Genomic DNA, 19597 nt, shown 5'->3' with positions numbered 1-19597 from the left:
AATAATAGTTCTTGGTTACTTGCTAGACCCCATAACCTGACCTTCACCTTTTTCAAGGAGATAATACTAATGATTTCAACCTCTCTTTGAAAAAGCTCAAAATTATTTTTGAAACACCTCAACTCATGCTGCAAAAGAAATAGATTGTTCCTTCCTTAATATGCAATGAAGTTAAAGTCTCTTCTACTTTGTCAGAGTTGTTCCTGTTTTCCTTCGTTATTCTCCAAATTATTAGAAAAAAAAAATTATCACTTCAGGATCTAGCCGGTGGCGCTGTGATATTTTAACTATCACCCTTGCTGTTATAGCTGAGTGTGTTCCATGTTAAAATCAATAGCAGTAGTCAAGCCACTAATGTGAAAATGCAACTTCTGTTTTCAGTTAAAATCATGAATCCCCATTTTCCATAGCAGTTCCAGAATCTGCAGTTGCCATCCTTATCACTTTTACAAAGCTTTTAAACATTAACTGCATTAAATAATTAATTTGACATTAGCTAGTAATCCACTGACCAAAGAGATAGAAACTGGAACTGGAAAATGATTCATTTGGAGGTTAAATTAATTAAAAATAGTACAGTAGTGACAGAATTTAATCTCATACTTCTCATGAGAGTGTGGAATCACTCACAGATGCAGCAATTTGTGATAAATCCATGGAGAAATTTCATGATAGAAGAGGAATTAATTTGAGTCACCCCTAAGAGTATGTGTGTTCACTCAACAGTACCTACATTAAACAATATTAAAAATACACAAATTGAATAAACCAAAAGAATCTATCATTTGAGCTAGCATGTGGTACATACCATCCAATATAAAGATGGAATTATTTGCATCAATAAAATTTAGAGGATCACAGCAGTGACTGGGAGGACCAAAATATTCTTTACTGTCTTTATCTGTGTATCTGCTTCCTTGAAGAGATGAAGCTCAACCTTTATATTCTACTTTTATCAGGATACCTCTTACTTCAAAAACTTGAAAAAAAAAAAAGGGGGGGGGAGGGGGGAATGACTTTAAAACATGTCCCAGACAAAAATCTGTATGTGTTTTAGGGTCAGGTGGAAAAAGAGAGAAAGATACAGAGCTGGGGACAAGCAGAAAGAAACAGGCTACTGTGCTAAGTAATCTCAAAAATACAACTACTAAGCAGCAGAGCCTTACCCAACTCAACAAGGAAGATGTACGTCGGAAGATCATGCTTACTATGTATGCATGTATGTTCGCATACAATGAAGCACATAAGCTATACATGTTATACTCTTTCCAAACTATTTCTGATGCTGATGAATGAAAAAGTCAGTCAAATATTTTCTGATTAATGAAGGAGCACTTATATTAACAGACTGACTATCCTTTGATAGGAGCTTGATCATATTAAAAAACTCCCATTATATTACCTGAATAGTCATAGCTTGAGCTCTAGCCCCCTGACGAATGGGTATAAGAAAGGCCAATATTCAATATCCAATCTTCAAAAACAATTTAAAAAAAATCTTAAAGACTGCTTTATGTGACTCAGCTGCAACCACCACTCAGACAAGAGCAGAAGCAAAGCAGGCTGAACTGGAATAATCTTGCCAGGTTCTAGGCTGCTCATGGGATGGCTCAATGAGGAAAAACTGCCTTTTGTAGGAAGGAAGGAAGAAACAAACCAGTTCCTCAAAGAAGAGTCCAAAATATGTTTAAAATGGAACTCCATTTGCTATCTTTAGACTTGTGTCCAAGCAAGCCTATGTGAAATTGCAAGAATGAATGAGATGGAATGGTAGAACACTGCTCATATACCGAATACTTATATATAGATATATATATATATATATATCATACGTATATATACATATTCATATACTGAAATTACTACCAACTCACAAGTCTAAAAGAATAGAGAGCGATCTCTGGGCCTGAATAAAAAGAGGAGTAACTGGATTCACAAACAAATTCAGTAGTAAAGAAACTTCAGAAATAAGCACAAGATGGAAATACGAGATATTCCAACTACCAGGAGTGAGGCTTCTGCTGTAGTTATTGATCTCTCCACTCAATTCTTCTCTGCAGTTTAATACAAGTGCTCCTGAATACACGAACCTTCTAAAGTAGGGCTCTAACTATCCAAGTACACGGTGTATTTTGAGTGGAGAGTTGGGGGGAAAAAAATAAAGAAATAAATGTAACTTGGAAGATTCTTTCCTCCTCACCTTAATAACACAAGGCTGATGACAGAACCTGTTATACCTTAGAGGCACATTGTAATAGAATACATCTACAACTGAAAGCCAAAGACGTTCTTGCAGCTTGCACATATATAATCTAAATGGCTCCAAATTTACTAATGCAAGTCCTAGTGACAATGTAGTTGTGGCAGAATAGGTTGCAGCATGAATTGTACAATTCTGCCCAGGAGCCAAGGTAAATACTCATGTTAAGCATGCCATCTGTAGAAAAGAGAGAATATTTTGTCCTGCTGTTGGTATTACTGGCAGAGTATGTTACATGTGTGAGCAGAAACTGAGACTACGGCTTATGGCGACAGCCACATTCGCTAGGTGGTACTGTCAGACAAATAATAGTAATGCTAATAACTAGAAGGAACTATTAAGATGAATCAATATATAATGAAATTATAATGCATATGCAAAACATTTTTGTCTATTCATTGAAAAATTATGAACCACAGAATACAACTGATCTGACAACACAGCTAAATGGTTATTGATTTGCACTGACATTTTTTTCTCCCCTCTCCTTGACAACATTTCTAGAATTTTTAGCTAACCAGATATTATGGCTCATAGTGAAGATGAAATCTATTATAAATTCTGCACATCTGCTAAGATATGCCATTCTGAAATTAACTGTCTTGAAACCTACATTTGAAGCACATGAAAGGCATTCAATTTCCTGATATGAACTCCTCTTACATCAATACCTCAATTTAAGATAGTTTGCACTCTTCTTCATGCTGCAGAACAAAACAAAAGAGTCTCTTTCCTCTGGGATCACAAGAAATCAAGACTAGTATTTTTGAACAGTTGCTCAAAGAGGAAGTCTTCATCTGAGAAGACTGACATTTAAGTGTCCGAATAAATTAGTGACTTAAGTTCTAAATAAACATATGACACAATCAAGGCTTTTGAAGTCTAAGTCATGAAAATCCAACAATTAAATCTAAGTTTTACTAGTGTTAACGTCATTTCCCTTGTTTTTTAATAAGCAATTTAAATCTGCTTTAACAAGGATTTTGGCATACATTAGAGACTTCTAACAACTAGTATAGGCTAGTGAGCTTAGGCATAGATACTTGGGAACCACAAGTACTGCAGTTACCGTTTAGAGATGCAGGCTAGCATCTCTGGAAATGATATTTCTAACACGGATTTCAAGCATGTAAACAGGCAAATACACACTGACAAAGTTATAGTAACAAGGAGAATCTGGTGAATTATCCATGCACTCAGTTATGATGCAGATATTATCAATTATAATTTGTTTCAAACAACATTCATTCTAGGATGTTAAAACCTCTTTTCCCCCCCCCCATGCTGTTGGAGGTTCTTGTTGGGAAAAAACATTGCATTTGTCTCACAGGCACTGAATTTAGCTCTATGTTAACTATTCTCAAACTCAGAGATCTAGTGATATCAGATACAAGCATCACAACTACTAGTTTTGATGAGGGATGTAAAATTTAAACTTCTCAAAGTGGCATACTACTGCCTGATTAGTCTCCCTCAATCCTTATCACTAAACTTATTTTTGTCCTCCGCTGTTAAACCCATACTCCCGAATTTATCAGTCAACAATAAACCAATACCTATGTTATCTGATATCCTTAATGACACATTTCCTCATTAACTAGAAAAATCTATTTATCAAAGTTCCAGTCTCAGGCTTTGGCAAGATTTACACACAGCTAATAGACAGGACAGTACTGGGTCCCACTTCAAAAACAAAACCTCAATAACAGGGTTCAGAAAAATGTTTCCTTTGACCATCATCTGGCTCATCTGGAGAATTTTAGCCTTGGACTACCACCAGTTTTGCCTGGCCACCTGCTCATTAATACTCCCCCTTCTGTAAAACTTACGTGTTCAGGTGTTGAAGCTGGAAACAGCTGACTAGAAAACACCCAACACAATGAAAAGTTGAGTTAATATGCACTACACAAGCACAGAGGCAGAGGTCTATAGTGCAGACAGGCCAAGACAGAAGTATGAGATTAACATTACAGAACACAGTACAAAATAGGTCAAAGCCAGCAGTGAGTCATTCAGGGGACAGAATTAATTTTAAGGGGGAAAAAAAAAAAGCGGTTGGGCTTTGCTGAGAATGTTGTTTTGTTTTTCCCTAAATCAGTATTTTTGGTTAAAATTAGGAAGTCTTTTCCTCCAAATTGTTTTTAACATGAAAGTCAAGTAATAACATACTAGAAAATTATTTTTTCTGGTACCCACCTCTGCAACTACCTAAAGTGAAAAGATAGAAATAATTGATTTTAATATGCTGCAAAGGACTTACATTTTTATCTGATACTTCACTTCATACTCAGGAAGAAAAGTATGTGTTACATTGAAGATGCTCCTAAATTAAGTTTCCTTGTACAAATTAGAAACTTTGACATTTAAAATGAATTTTAATAGGGTAATAAACTCAGAAAATTTCATAACTCCATCCAAGATATGAGGCATCTCTGACCTACCAACAGCTTACACTGAATGAAAATCATCATTAAATTCTCATGAGGCAGCAAACCAATAGATATTTTAGAGTTACTTATTTGAGTGATAAAAACAAATATGAAGAAAAACCATATAATCTATTTTTCACACTGTCTTTGCAAGGATTTCAGAAGAACTTCACAATATTGTGAGTATTTGCATTAAAAAAATCTACTTTTTATCTTCTTTATTCCAGGGTAAAACCTTAAAGCTGAAACCTACCACATTAAGTGCTCAGAACAGGAAGTAAATAACAAGAATGTCAATACTTACGTATTTCCACCTAACGGTTCCTTGGAGTTTAACTTCTTAAAATGTGTTATTTGTATAGGTAACCTGTAAAATAGGAAACACCATACTCAGTACTTCTTGGCAACCAATACAACATAAATATAAAGCTTTAACATTATTTCTAAAAAAAAAAAAAAATACAGCTATAATCTGATATTCCATTAATGATGCTCTGAATATACACATTTGTATGAAATTCCCTTTTTAGTTCATCTTTTCCTCAATTACTTGACTTATCCATCTTTTAGATGTGATTTAGAAATCACTCTACTCCTTTTATTGTAGTAACAGTTACACCTACAGTGATGACTAGGTTTATATTTTTGCAGTTTTAAGAAATGTTAAAAATTGGTCCAAAACAACAAATAATTCTGATCTACTGGCTATGAAGAACACGTTCATTTAAAGAGTTCCTCCCAGAAATAAGACAAACCTATAGAAGAGAACCAGACTTGTTACAACAGGTAAGTACAAAAAAGGGTAAGAAAAAAAAAAATATATGTATATATATATCTTTGTTACAAGAAATTTAAAAGTTCCTCTTCTAAAAACTAGTAGACAAATTGGAGTTTATTACACTGAAAAATGGAAAATATGAATTGTGGAACAGAATGTTGGCGGTTTGCATCTGCAAACAGCTTTATAGAGGATGCCTCGACACCTTTCCAAAAACTGATTTAAAAAAAAAATAAAAAAGGTAAGGGTGGAGTAAGTGAATGAACATTATTAGAAGAATAAAACATTCTTTATGTGACCAGAACAGACCTTCATTAGTAACAGGTTTCCTTTGCAAAAAAGCTCAAAGCAACAACAGACTATGTAAATCTGACTCCATACCTTGAGAAGAATAGATATTAATTTAACATTACCAATGCCATACAAGGAAGTGAGACACGTACCCAGTGCATAATGCACACTATATTTAACAGTAAGACATAAAAGGATAGATTTTCATTTATAAAAATTATTCAATACTGGTTAAAACTGATTCACCCTGTATGCCTTAATCCATATTATGAAAGAAAACGGATGGAGTATTTACACAAAAGGAAAAAAATAATTTGTCATATAACAACTTTTTTCACTCTTGTTTGGCCACCAAGCCAAAACATTCACTGCTTATTCCGCTGTCATGGAAGCGAATCCTGCAAAAACTTGTATGTAAGGATTTTCAGGGAAGAGGCAGTATTACTACCTTTTATCTTTGTGAAATTTAAAGGCTAGTCACAGAATCGCAGAATCGTCTAGGTTGGAAGAGACCTCCAAGATCATCTAGTCCAACCTCTGTCCTAACACTAACAAGACCTCCACTAAACCATATCACTAAGGACTACATCTAAACATCTTTTAAAGACCTCCAGGGATGGCGACTCAACCACTTCCCTGGGCAGCCCATTCCAATGCCTAACAACCCTTTCAGTAAAGAAGTTCTTCCTAATATCCAACCTAAACCTCCCCTGGCGCAACTTTAGCCCATTCCCCCTCGTCCTGCCACCAGGCACGTGGGAGAATAGACCAACCCCCACCTCTCTACAGCCTCCTTTAAGGTACCTATAGAGAGTGATGAGGTCTCCCCTGAGCCCCCTCTTCTCCAGGCTAAACAACCCCAGTTCCCTCGGCCGCTCCTCGTAAGACTTGTTCTCCAGACCCCTCACCAGCTTCATTGCCCTTCTCTGGACTCTCTCGAGCACCTCCATGTCCTTCTTGTAGCGAGGGGCCCAAAACTGAACACAGTACTCGAGGTGCGGCCTCACCAGAGCCGAGTACAGGGGGACTATCACCTCCCTAGACCTGCTGGCCACACTGCTTCTTATACAAGCCAGGATGCTGTTGGCCTTCTTGGCCACCTGAGCACACTGCTGGCTCATATTCAGCTGCCTATCAACCAGTATTCCCAGGTCCTTCTCGGCCAGGCAGCTTTCCAACCACTCATCTCCCAGCCTGTAGCACTGCTCGGGGTTGTTGCGCCCCAGGTGCAGGACCCTGCACTTGGCCTTGTTGAACTTCATACAGTTGACCTCAGCCCATCGGTCCAGCCTATCCAGATCCTCCTGCAGAGCCTTCCTTCCCTCGAGCAGATCGACACACGCACCTAACTTGGTGTCATCTGCAAACTTACTGAGGGTGCACTCGATCCCCTCGTCCAGGTCATCGATAAAGATATTAAAGAGGACCGGCCCCAGCACTGAGCCCTGGGGGACTCCACTAGTAACCGGCCTCCAACTGGATTTGACTCCATTCACCACAACTCTTTGGGCCCGGCTATCCAGCCAGTTTTTAACCCAATGAAGCGTACGCCAGTCCAAGCCACGAGCAGCCAGTTTCTTGAGGAGAATGTTGTGGGAAACGGTGTCAAAAGCCTTACTGAAGTCAAGGTAGATCACATCCACAGCCTTCCCCTCATCCACCAGGCGCGTCACTTGGTCATAGAAGGAGATCAGGTTCGTCAAGCAGGACCTACCTTTCATAAACCCATGCTGACTGGGCCTGATCGCCTGGTTGCCCTTCAAGTGCCACGTGATGACACTCAAGATAATCTGCTCCATGAGCTTCCCTGGCACTGAGGTCAAACTAACAGGCCTATAGTTCCCCGGGTCTACCCTCCGGCCCTTCTTGCAGATGGGCGTCACATTTGCTAGCCGCCAGTCGACTGGGACCTCCCCGGATAGCCAGGACAATCTACTAATCTACAGTCAATCTACTGCTGCAGGATTCTGTAAGTTCATTAACAGCATTACTCACATGATCAGTAATATGAAGAGCCCTTAAAAGATGCAAGAGAAATTCAGGTACATTTAAGTTATTCCACAATTCCACACACACCCTTGGACACAGACTGATTTTTGCCGTATTTCCTTGCTGTAGACTGGTATAAAAATAAATAAATTAATTTTAAAAATGTGTTATAAAACTCTGCTGAAGAAAGGGCTTCCTAAAAGGCAGTCAAATGAGTTGCACATAACCACCTTGAATAGAGCCTAAAAAGTCAGAGTTGGGTGAGGAGTAAACACATGCTATTTTCAATCAAGTAATTTTCACTATTCATTAAGGCCTCAGTGCTAGGGTTCCCACTCTCCTCCCCATTAAGAACCGTCAGGTACATCATTAATTAGCATGGGTTTTTTTTGTTCCCTCTCCCTCCCCACAGGTGCTATTTTTAGCATTTTCCCTAAGTCTCCTTGGACTTCTTTCCCAACTTATTCAAAATCACTCAGATGAGCTCAGAATGAAAACGTTTTCTTTTTTGCCTTATTTTTAAGTATATATGTCATCTGACCATCTATGTTTTGTAGCAGGCTAATGACCAAATTTTCTCTTATTTATTCAGCATAAAATGTCAGGCATCATCCTCCTTCTTGTTGTATATATTGAATAAAATTAGAAATGCAGTTTTGAAAATTGTTCCACATCCTCACACTTCATTATTTCACTGCTCTCACTCATCTTATTAAAAGATTGCTTTATAGATGTCTTATAATCAGTGTTTATAGCTTGCTTTTTTTTTTTTAGTATTATCAAAGGGTAAGGTTTATTAAAAAAAATAATTTACTTTACTACATGCCAGATAGGCTTCGCTTGCAATTAAACACCTTATGTTAATCCAGCAAATATCCAGTAGGAAGCACAGAAATATTAGGAGACACACTACTCATTTTGAACGTGAAATCAGACAGAAATTTGGAGCATGATACAGATACTGGTGCAACGATAATAAATATTATTCACAGAATCAGAGCCTTTCCCAAATTTTACATTGCATAAGTGAAATATGCTTTTAACGAAAAGTTATTTCTCAATTTTTCATCTTTAACTGATCATTAACACTCCTAAGATATTGATAATGATGACACTGCAGTGTAGCTTTTTTCTCTTCATTTGACAACAAAGCAGAACAATATGGAAAGAGATACACATGAATACAAAATAAATATCTAAAAATAGCATTAAGAAGTTCTAGGATTAATGCCCTCAATTCTTGCACATCATGGAAGTTGATTTTAAGCAAATTACATCAATTTGAAGAGACAAAGAGCAGTAATAAAGCTGCAAGTTTCCTGCTGCACTAAACAATGATAATGACCCAGGGAGCAGAACACCACAACCACACTTGGGTAAGGTCTTTCGAAAGAAACAGGATGATTCAAAAATTAAGATTACAATATGCTCCTTCCACAAAGGAAACAAGCTTCGGTATTTATTCTTAAAATGAGGAAACAGCAACCTTTTTTTAAACAAAAATTCTGTATACTTACTCAAGAAAATGAAATTAGAATATTTATATTCATAGCTGTTAAACTGGGAAAAAAACAAGTAAAGACATGACCCCTGATATTTGTTTCTGCTCAATTTATCCACCCATTTTGACAAGCATCTAATTGAAAGCTGAAATATGAGGGAGAAAAAAGTAGCACTGGCTACTTTAGGTGTAGAGAAAAGCAGCACATATATACAGTATTATTTTACAAGATCTTTCTCTTGTTCTGATTTACATAGGGAAAGTATGATTTTTATCCTTGGTACTTCCATTGGTTATTGTCAAATACTGTCTGAATTTCAAGAAGTAAACTAAAATAAATGCTTTTTTTATTAACCATGCCTATGAGGGGAAAACAAAAACTAAAATTCTAGATTTTCATAATTCTCAGCTTTTTTTTCTCCTATTGTTTTTCACATTCCTTGAAAACAGCCTTCTAACAAGAAAAACTGTCAATTAAGGAAACTGTCATTTTGGCTAAAGCTTACCTTTGGGGTGCCATATTATCATTTTTAGTATTCTAAGCCTAATCAGGGACTAAACCTGCTATGCCAGATTCTTTGTAAACACGTAGCAAAACAGGGTAGCTTAGTCAAAAGACAGCAAAAGGCAGATGAGAAGTTTAATAGAAACTGAAAAGACATCCTTGCTACAGACACACAGTAGTTTTTGCGAAGCTGAAGCCTACACAGTGTTAAGACCTCCAAGATACCACTGTTAAAGAGATACAGACAAATTTCAATACAGACAGTTCCGTAACTGTAGATGCATTTAATGGAAACCACTCCGAAGTATAAATGGCAGCATGGCAGAAATCACAAAAGGTGCTTACTAGTATATTTCATTCTATACTACCATATACATTTCAGTAATACTAGTGGATGTAAGAGCTGAGCTGACATCTAAGACCAATGAATTATGTACCTTTGGTATAGACTGAGTTACGGGTCACCACCCATTACCCACACTTGCACCTCAGGATCATAAAGAAGCTATACCACCAACATTCATACCATTTCTTGGGGATGTCAGTAGGTGCAAGAATAGATATTATTTATTGAGTCATGTTCAAGTTTATGTTTCAATGAAAGAAAAACACACACTGACAAAACCCAAGAACAGAACCTGAATAAGTGCCGAAAGGAGCATTCTGAGAGCAGTTAATTGATGGGTTTTCAGACTAAGAGGTGACTAGAGAGAGTTGTTTGCAGCTGAGTGAAAATCAAAGTCCTTTGTTCAATTCCTAGTGCATTAAGAGGAAACAAATTTCTTTAGTCTTGCAAATAAATATACTCCTAATAACTGTAACATCCACTTCTTCTGGTAACTTCTGAACTGGATAATTGGTTAGGTTAAAAGAATAGTATTAAGCAAGTGCAGGATAGAAGTTGGCATCATCAGGGACAACATTAGCATAGAAAATGACATATGGGAAGTAATATATAGACAAATAAGAGATCCTAAAATTTAATGCAGTTTTCAAGGACAAGGCTAGCCCTCTAGTGGAACAGAAGTTCAAGGGGCTTTTGTGAAAAGACAAGTTTTTCTTAAAAGGAAACCTTTTATTGTATTATTAAATCTGTTAACTGCCTTTGATCTCAACAGTTCCAGGAATTTTATCATTAATAAACTGGTTAGTGGGAACTGTACAGAGAAGTTCATGTGTGAGAAACAGTTTGCTCCCATGCTTGCTGTATCTTATTTTTTGCCCTCTGATCCACAGTGCATTCTCCTGTCATACTCTTGTTGAAAAAGTAGGTATAGTATCTGCACTTAAGCTATGACAAGAGAATTGCACAACATCAGCAACTCTATATGATGGGAGATGGGCTCATTAGTAGCATTCCGTAGCATGATTCCTGTTAGGACAGCATCATCTTATTCTACTACTAAAATGCATGCATCGCCTTATCTTGTTCTGGATCAAAATACTTGTAAATACACAGAACAGGATTCAGACACATGAAAGAAAACACAAGATTTCTGCCTTTTCACAAAAGTGTAAAAATAAACATTTTCCTTCCTCTTTCCTCAGAATAAAGGATAAAAAGAATTTGATAATAACCTAGTGATAAAGAACTCAGTATGAAATCTGAATTTTTTTCCTCCTTTCCCTTCAGTGCTAAATTAAACCTTTTAATTACATCCAAATTCCACTGTAAAGATATTCAAAACTATCATGTTGTTCAGTTTGCTCTTTTTTTTCCATGCCTCTCAGATTGGAAGTACTAATATCTTTATTGTAGGAATGGTCCTAATATCTTCATTGTAGAAATGGTCCTTTAGGTGTAGCTCCGGTGTGACTCTTATTTTTACCTTTTTCCCTCATTCCTCTTTCTCACAGATATTCTCCATTACTTAAACTGGAACCTTTCTTCCTGACTTCTTTTCCTTTTAGAGTAAAAATGAATTAAGAGGCTGTCAGAAGGATTTGATGGTCAGGGACCAACAAAGACATGAAGACAAAAATAACAGAGGAAGGGATGATGTGGGAATCATGGCAGACAACCAAGCTAACTTTAGGGCAAGGAGATGTGAGGAAGAGGTTGCAGCAGAGGGATAAGGTCAAAAAACAACTGAAATGCAAGGACAAAGATCATAGAAAAAAACATAGTAGGAACATGACTATAAACAAACTTTCATAGCTATGACCCTTGCTATATGATGATGAGCCATTGTGAAGCCAGGTCCCATTTATTTTGTGATTATGGGGACTTGCTGGACTGTTACGGGTTTGTTTTTAATTTAAAAAAAATATATATATATATATATATATATATAACAGAAAACTTATTCTTAAAAAGTGAAATGTGTTCAGAGATTTTAGATGGGTGATAGAGAACAAATAATTCATTTCTGAACATGGTTCTACTTGCAGTAAAACAATCAATACTTACTAGAATTTAATAAGGAACATTTTAAAATATCTTTTTCATTGCAGTATTACAGAATGAAATGGACAGAAGTCGCACGAACATTAAGCGATCTCCATTTAACTGATCAGTCCTTGTTACAAGGCAGCCTGGTTTTCTCACAAGAATGGAGAAAAGAGCATTAGTTACTCTGGACAAATAACAGCATAGTATTAGAGCATTTTGAGGATTCTAAAGCTTTTAGCAATGTTATAATTATTTGGAAATTTTCCAGTAAGCACTAAATATCCAAAATAACACCTGCAGTCAGCTAAGTTGAATTACCTGTTTACCACTTCTGAAAGTTAAAATATTATGTAAAGTTCACTGAAAAATTTAATACGAGAGACCAAACATCCACAGACCTTTTATATTTTTAATAAGTATTAATTTGATACACACAGCGTTGAGAAAAAGGGTTAAAAAAAGATGCAGACAGTTCTATCAGCTGGGAAAGGAAGTTTGTGTTAAATTTTTACTGAAGGAATTAGACTTTAATGGCCAACCTATGTAATATTCCATAAATTAGCAGCAGAGTCTGGCCAAAAGAGCATAATAGTGCGGGATTTAACACCATCGTCTTGCTAATTGAAAGGACCTGACCTCACCAGGGTCAAGCACTGCAAGTGAGAATGATAACACAGCAAATTATCACTGCTTTGCAAATGCCAGCATGTCCTACCTGTAAAGGGAATATGACCAAGCACATTGAATTCTATTGATTAAAATTTAGTTGTCAGTCGTGTGTCGTTCCCACTCCCACCCCCTCCACCCCCCCCCCCCCAGCATACATGGTTTGTAGAAGGCTTAGAAACAGGGGGGGAATAAATAATTAAAAAAAAAAAAAAAAGTAAGAATGTTGGCATGCACCATCTTTTTCCCCCAAAATTAGAATAACAGAATGGTTGGGTTGGAAGGGACCTTAAAGATCACAAAGTTCCACCTCCCAGCCACGGGCAGGGATACCAACCACCAGATCAGGTTACCTCATAGTAAAGAATTTCTTCTTAATATCTAAATTAAACCTACCCTCTTCTAGTTCAGAACTATTACCCCTTATCTACATCACTACACTCCCTGACAAGGAGTCCCCTTCCCCAGCTTCCCTTCAGGTACTGGCAGGCTGCTGCTGTAAGGTCTCCCCAGAGCCTTCTCCAGGCTGAACAACCCCAACTCTCTCAGCCTGTCTTCACAGGAGAGGTGCTCCAGCCCCTCGATCATCCTCATAGCCCTCCCCAGGATCTGCTCTAACAGGTCCATGTTCTGGGGGCCCAAGAGCTGAATAAACACAGTGCTCCAGGTGGGGTCTCACAAGAGCAGAGGAAAGGGGGAGAATCACCTCCCTCAAACTGCCAGCTACACTTCTTCAGATGTCTCAGTCATTTAGAAAAATGAATAAGCTGTTCCACATAGCATTCATATTGATATTCAAGTTAGTCCTATAGTGTTCTGGGAGATGACAAATGTGAGGTTTGTAAGCAGTGATGTATATACACAGTATCGACCCAACCTTACAGACTGTACTCGTGGAGTTTTCCTTTACTTATACAAATAGTACCACTGAAGTGAATAAGACAACTTAAGCTAAAAACCTGAGTCATACAAGAAAGAGAAAAGAATCACATGGACTTCACAATGTAATTTTAAGGAGACTCAGTTGCCAAGATTTCTTCCAATATTTTTGAAGAACAACATTCCAAATACACACAAGCAGGAGGATGCAACTGCTGGAAACAAGTTTCAGTTCCCTATGGGTATTTTTTCCTTCGATAAACGTATATTCAAACATATGCATACACGGAGAATTCCACTTTGCTGTTCTTGGCATTTAATTAGGGGGTAAAGGAAAACGTGCAGGACTAGAATTTTAAGTGTTGGTTTAATAACCTTTATCCAGCTCATTTCTGAATGATTTTCTTCCTCTCTAGAGAGGCTTCTAATGTCAAACACTGGTATTAAGGTGAGTCACGGTTACTGAAGAGGCACACAGAAGGCACATGACAAAATTATTAATTATGGGAAGGGAAGGAATCAGAGCATTCATTTCATTCCATAAATGTTCTTCTAAAACAGAATATTTAATATTGAACTCAAATACTCTTTCAGTAGCCAATAACCTTACTGGTGTCAATAAAAGTTGGGGATTCAGAATGTCACTTAAAAACTGTTGCAAATGAGATTTTTAGAAGGTACTAGAGATTGAGAAGGCACAAAGATTATTTTCTCTTAAGTACAACAAAATAAATTGGGCATTTTTGTATCTAAAATAATAAGTTAAACCACCTCAATACAGTAATTTTAAATATACTCATTCATACGTGTTTGCTAATGTTCATTTTTCAGATTCCTCACTTTCACATCAAATATTAAGAATTGGTCAATATTTTCTGCTGATATCTGATATCCAGCACCACATATTCTTACACGAAAAGTTATATTAGAATACATGATGTACTTAAAAGCAACACTAAAGGTGTGGTTTCCTTTTTTGTTGTTGTTGGGTTTTTTGTTTTGTTTTGTTTTTGTAGTTTTTTAATACAATAAAGAAGAAAAACAGTATGGAAGACATAGGAAGAAAATCTTTGAATTATACCCATCTATAACTTTACATAAAATTAAATCACAGTTAATTATTTTCAAGATCTCACATAAAAGTAGTCTAAGCCAATACAGCAGTAATTTGAAATCCAATGAATCCTGTAGACTTGGCCTGAAAATCTGAGACACAAACACAGTGTATATATCAATAAGCACAGTACCAAATCAAAAGACAGTTTTCCTAAGCATTCTAGTTGAGAGAAATTTAGGAGAACCTGAACAGACAAGAACCCTTCCAGTCAAAACATCCCATGAAAATGAATTCGGTAATCTAAATAAATAAAACGCATAAAGCCTGTGGAATTCAGTGCCATTGGCTGATATTTCTTTCAAATACATCTTCTTTTCATATAGTTGTACTTTATTTGGAGCCCAAACACCTCATTGAATTCAACATGAAACTGTGGAAACAAGTAAAACCTTTCCCAGGTATAAGTCTTATTTCTGGAAGCTACTACTAACAACACAGCATAATCACGAGTACATGCTATTAATCAAAAGTTTATATGTAAATACCAATTATAGTGTAGGGTAAGCAGATGCTTGATTTGTTTTGCCCCGAAGGCATCTATTGTAACGTACTACTTGTCAGTAAGTTTGTGAGCACAAAACCTGCTTCTGACTGCTTTCTGCTTTCACTAAAGATAGGCATCAGCTCAGAAAAATAAACCTCAGCAGTTGGCAATTAAAGAAATTTATATTAATATATTCTGGAGCCACTATCTTGTGAAATAAAACTCCCAGTTTCTGTCAAATCAGAATTTTCATGAGATTTGTGTTCTTACTTTAAACCATTTTATTTCTAATAAACTACCAATTATTGAAACTTAGAAATACTTGGTTTATGTTCTGTATCTTGTCCACAACTCAATTCCCATATGAGAAAATAAGCACAAAGCAACTCCTCTATAAAGGTATTCTTGCATGTGACATTAAATTATTATGCAGTAGCTTATAACGACTACACTATACAGGTAATCAAAGTTAATACAAATAACAGCTGTTAAAGAACATCAAATCCATAAGCAACATCTAGGCTAAAGACATTGCAGCCATTTCCTTCCCATGAAAGCTTTTTAATATTGAGCAGTCCATGTTTGTGTTTATAAAGTCAGTAGAACATGAGCAGAAGGAAAAGTGTTTAAAATAATGACCTTTGCAAAAATTCTAACACTTTTTACATCCCAGAACAACAGCTATAATCACATCAATCATCTGCTTTAACTCAAATAAAAATTAAAAAATAAATTAAAAAAAAAAAAGAATTTCAAAGTTGAAAGATTCCTAAAGGAACATTGAAAACCCTTTCCACCCTTTTCTTCTCCATTCTCCTTCCCAAAGATTAAGAAAGTCTCACACTTATTTCAGTGCTATCTCATGTACATACCACTATTTAGCAGGAGAAGCAGGATTTCAAAAGTAAATGAAAGTAAATGGAAAAAAAAATTTTAAAAATAAGATGAAAATACATCAGCAGATTTGGTGCTTGATTTGTTTTTCTTAAATCTGCAATACCCGTGTTTTTAGTAATCAGAAAAAGAAAACAAAGCCTTTGGTCCTATAAAGCTTTCCAAAAAAGGGAGAAAATTTTCTACAAAACCTTCAGAAAACTGTACATCTCCTCTCCATTGACTCGTTATGGTTTGGCAATCTTATACAAATTCACATTCAGGATGAAATCTGATTAACCAAATGAAAAGCCATACAAACACTGAAACAACTAAGATATTCTTCATACCACTCCCAGTCACATCTTTTAACAGAAGTTTCAGATGCAGTTAAAGTAGTGCTACTATCAGTAATGTAGTTTCATTAAACGTAATTTCATGAAGCTATCACACTGCCATAATTAACAGAATGTGAACTAAAACAAAGCAACAAACAAGCACAGACTTTAGCCAAGGACTTGTTCTTACATTTCCTATATATTTACATATACAAAAAGAAAAAAAAAAAATCACAGAATCACAGACTTGTATGTCAACACTTACTACCACCAAAACTTTAATTAACCCTTTAGATAAAATTAATAAATTGCAATCCTGCAGTGAAACCTAGAACAGAATTCCAATACAAAATTTAATTCATTAACATTAGACAACAATCTAAATAAATCTAATTATATGACCTCGCACAAAATTTAATCATATCATATGCTTTGTGTACTTCATAACAAGCAGTGCATACTAAATCAAAAACAATATCTTATTTCATAAGTTACATGTTGCAGGAAGGCATACACGGTCATTATTCTTAGATTATATTTTTATCTTAGTGTGAAAGTTCTTTGACAAAAAAATTGTTAAGACTTCTTGACTACTGAATTTTATCACTGCAAAACTTCTGTTTTAAAACTGAGTTTGCCTTTAGTTCATAAAATGTACAAGAGTAAGCTGTGCTACCAGTCACACAATTGCTAATCATTATAATCAAAACACGCATCTCCTATCCTATAGCAGCCTGTACCTCCAGTCCACACCTCTAATTTCATCCTGCCTGCCCTCCTGCTTGGTATTTCCTCATCTTTTCCTCTTCCCTATCCTGTGTGCCTTCTGTTCTCCAACTGTTTTTGATCATCCATGTGTTTTTTCTTTGTTTTGCAGTTCCTTTCCTTGGAACAGACCTGGCTGTGCCTTCTCTTCTCTAATTCTCAAAGGTATCAAACAAACTCTTGAGCATCACCATATCTGTCACTTGTCACAGTTACACATCAAGCATTTGATTCTTCTCACCTGGCAAAAACACATGTGCAGAACACTGATTTTATTATTTAAATCCTGAGAGAAATCAACATTCTCCACACTACTGGAATTTCACCCCAAAAAAAGTTAAGTGTCCCCTATTTTATGCAACCTAATCAGCAGGGAAAACAATCTCCCCCTAGACTACAGAATGATTACTTGCAAGGCAATGTTTTATATCTCATGTAGAATATTTAACAGGATTCAAAAAATCACACTGAGTCAAGAAAGAAGCATAACTGTTTTTAATTAAAAATAAATTCTCTAAAATATCCCCATGGATATCTCCTGCTTCCCTCACCCATGGTCACAGAAGAAACACACAATAAGGAACTCTATTTTCCACTGCCCTTTCTGCATTATTCCAATAACGTAAAATACATTCTTTTCAATGTGCACATCTCAAGTTCACTGTGACAGATATCTAATGTTTCATTGGAAAGCTTATATTGCCAATATTTACTTTAAACTTGATTGCAGACCTACACAAAATACAGATTCTTAAACATGACACACATGGTGGCCCTTGATTTCAATATCTTCGATGAGAGCAATGAAAGCTATATACCAACTCTAATCTAAAGATGCTGGTGGCAATGAATAATAGCCACATTGTCTCTTACAGTTGCTCGTATATTATTAGTGAACAAAGCACATGCATATAATATATTCCTGTGGAATAATTTATGACCATATCCTATGGTAATTTAATAAATTTTTAGAAAGCTATAGCAATGTATTTATAATTAATCTGTTATAGTCTGTAAGTACCTGAATCTGTGTAATAATTTCTTACAAATACCAGTTACTGCAGTTTAAAACCAAACCAAGTCTTTTGCTGAATTAAAGCCAAGGTGCATTTTAGACTTCCAAATATGCTGAGCAGGCTTCATTATGAATTGCACCTTTGAACTAATGCCTTAATCACAATTTCAGCAGGAAACTCATGTAGAAGAAAGCACAAAATAATGCTAGCCTATCAAATATAATTTAGACTTCCAAAATGAAATATTTCCATTGTCAGATTTTTTTCTGATTTTCAATGTTTTTGTCTAGAAAACACTTTATTTGTATTACAGAAAGTCTGTAATATTCTGTGTTCAAGTCGTCCTTCAAGTTAGTTTGCCCAGTACCATCCCACTTCTCACAAAGATCAGAACATTTAATTTTGCCAATGAATTGCATTCATGGAAAGCACAAGTTGTGAATGCCAAAGGCTGTGTTTGTCAAAAATAAGACAAACAATACATTCTTTAAAACATGACAAATAATTTTTATGAAAGCCATTCGTGCTCTTTCCATTACAGGAAAAGAAATCACAGTGGGAATACTAAGCTCAGCACATATTTGGCAGTTCGCTGACCAGACATGCTATTAACTATAGAAAAGGCTATTTCTGAATTTTTTCTGTTAAGGTAAGTTTTGATTTTTTTTTTGAAGATTACAGATCCAATGATGAATGCAAGTTCAAGCTACTTAATAGAAATAACATGAGTATATTGTCGTCCCTGCACTCTATTATTTTATCGTATCATTTTATCATCAAATGTCTTACTTCCACAGCTTCCAATATGTTTCTTTAGCATAGAACTTACTCTGTATTATCCCTCTTTCTCATTTTCTACAGATTCCCTTCACCTAGCTAACTACTCTTCCTCTAGGTTTATCTTTAAGAACCTTTTCTTTGATCCCAAAAAACTTGGCAGATCTCCTTTATTGCCCCCCTTTATAAGCAAAATTAGAACTTGCAGAATCATTACCTAATGATTCTGGCTCTTTTTCTGGCTCCCTTCAACAGTATTCAAGCTCTTCCTTTGTGTGATAACAATCATTTCTGACCTTATCACCATGAGCCAGACAGTTGATTTTTTTAATACAAATAAAAAATATGAGAGTGAGAAAGGTTTTGTAAAAATAACAGGAAAAAAATTGCCTTGGTATTTATGGTGAACTACTACTGGTCGATGGCCAGCAGAAAAAGGTGTCAATAAAGATCATAATTTTGGACATAAAGTCTTTTGAATATTAAAATCCAGACTCACACATGAGACTACAAAACAGGACACGCAGTAAAATATTC

The 19597-nt window shown here is 35.9% G+C and overlaps 1 protein-coding gene across 11 annotated transcripts in view; it reads right to left on the bottom strand.

Moving 5' to 3' along the window:
• FHIT (fragile histidine triad diadenosine triphosphatase) overlaps positions 1–19597 on the bottom strand; it is a 562355-nt gene that overhangs the window by 485177 nt on the left and 57581 nt on the right. For all 11 annotated transcript variants that reach the window (XM_035546804.2, XM_050712768.1, XM_050712766.1 and 8 more), the window contains one exon: positions 4994–5056. The gene's annotated coding sequence lies outside the window, so the exon portion shown is untranslated. The remainder of the gene's footprint in view (positions 1–4993; positions 5057–19597) is intronic.

This window comes from Cygnus atratus, chromosome 10, assembly GCF_013377495.2.
Source record: "Cygnus atratus isolate AKBS03 ecotype Queensland, Australia chromosome 10, CAtr_DNAZoo_HiC_assembly, whole genome shotgun sequence".
NCBI lineage: Eukaryota > Metazoa > Chordata > Aves > Anseriformes > Anatidae > Cygnus > Cygnus atratus.
Note: the sequence above shows the minus strand (reverse complement) of the source record. Positions and strands in the feature narration are given on the sequence as shown.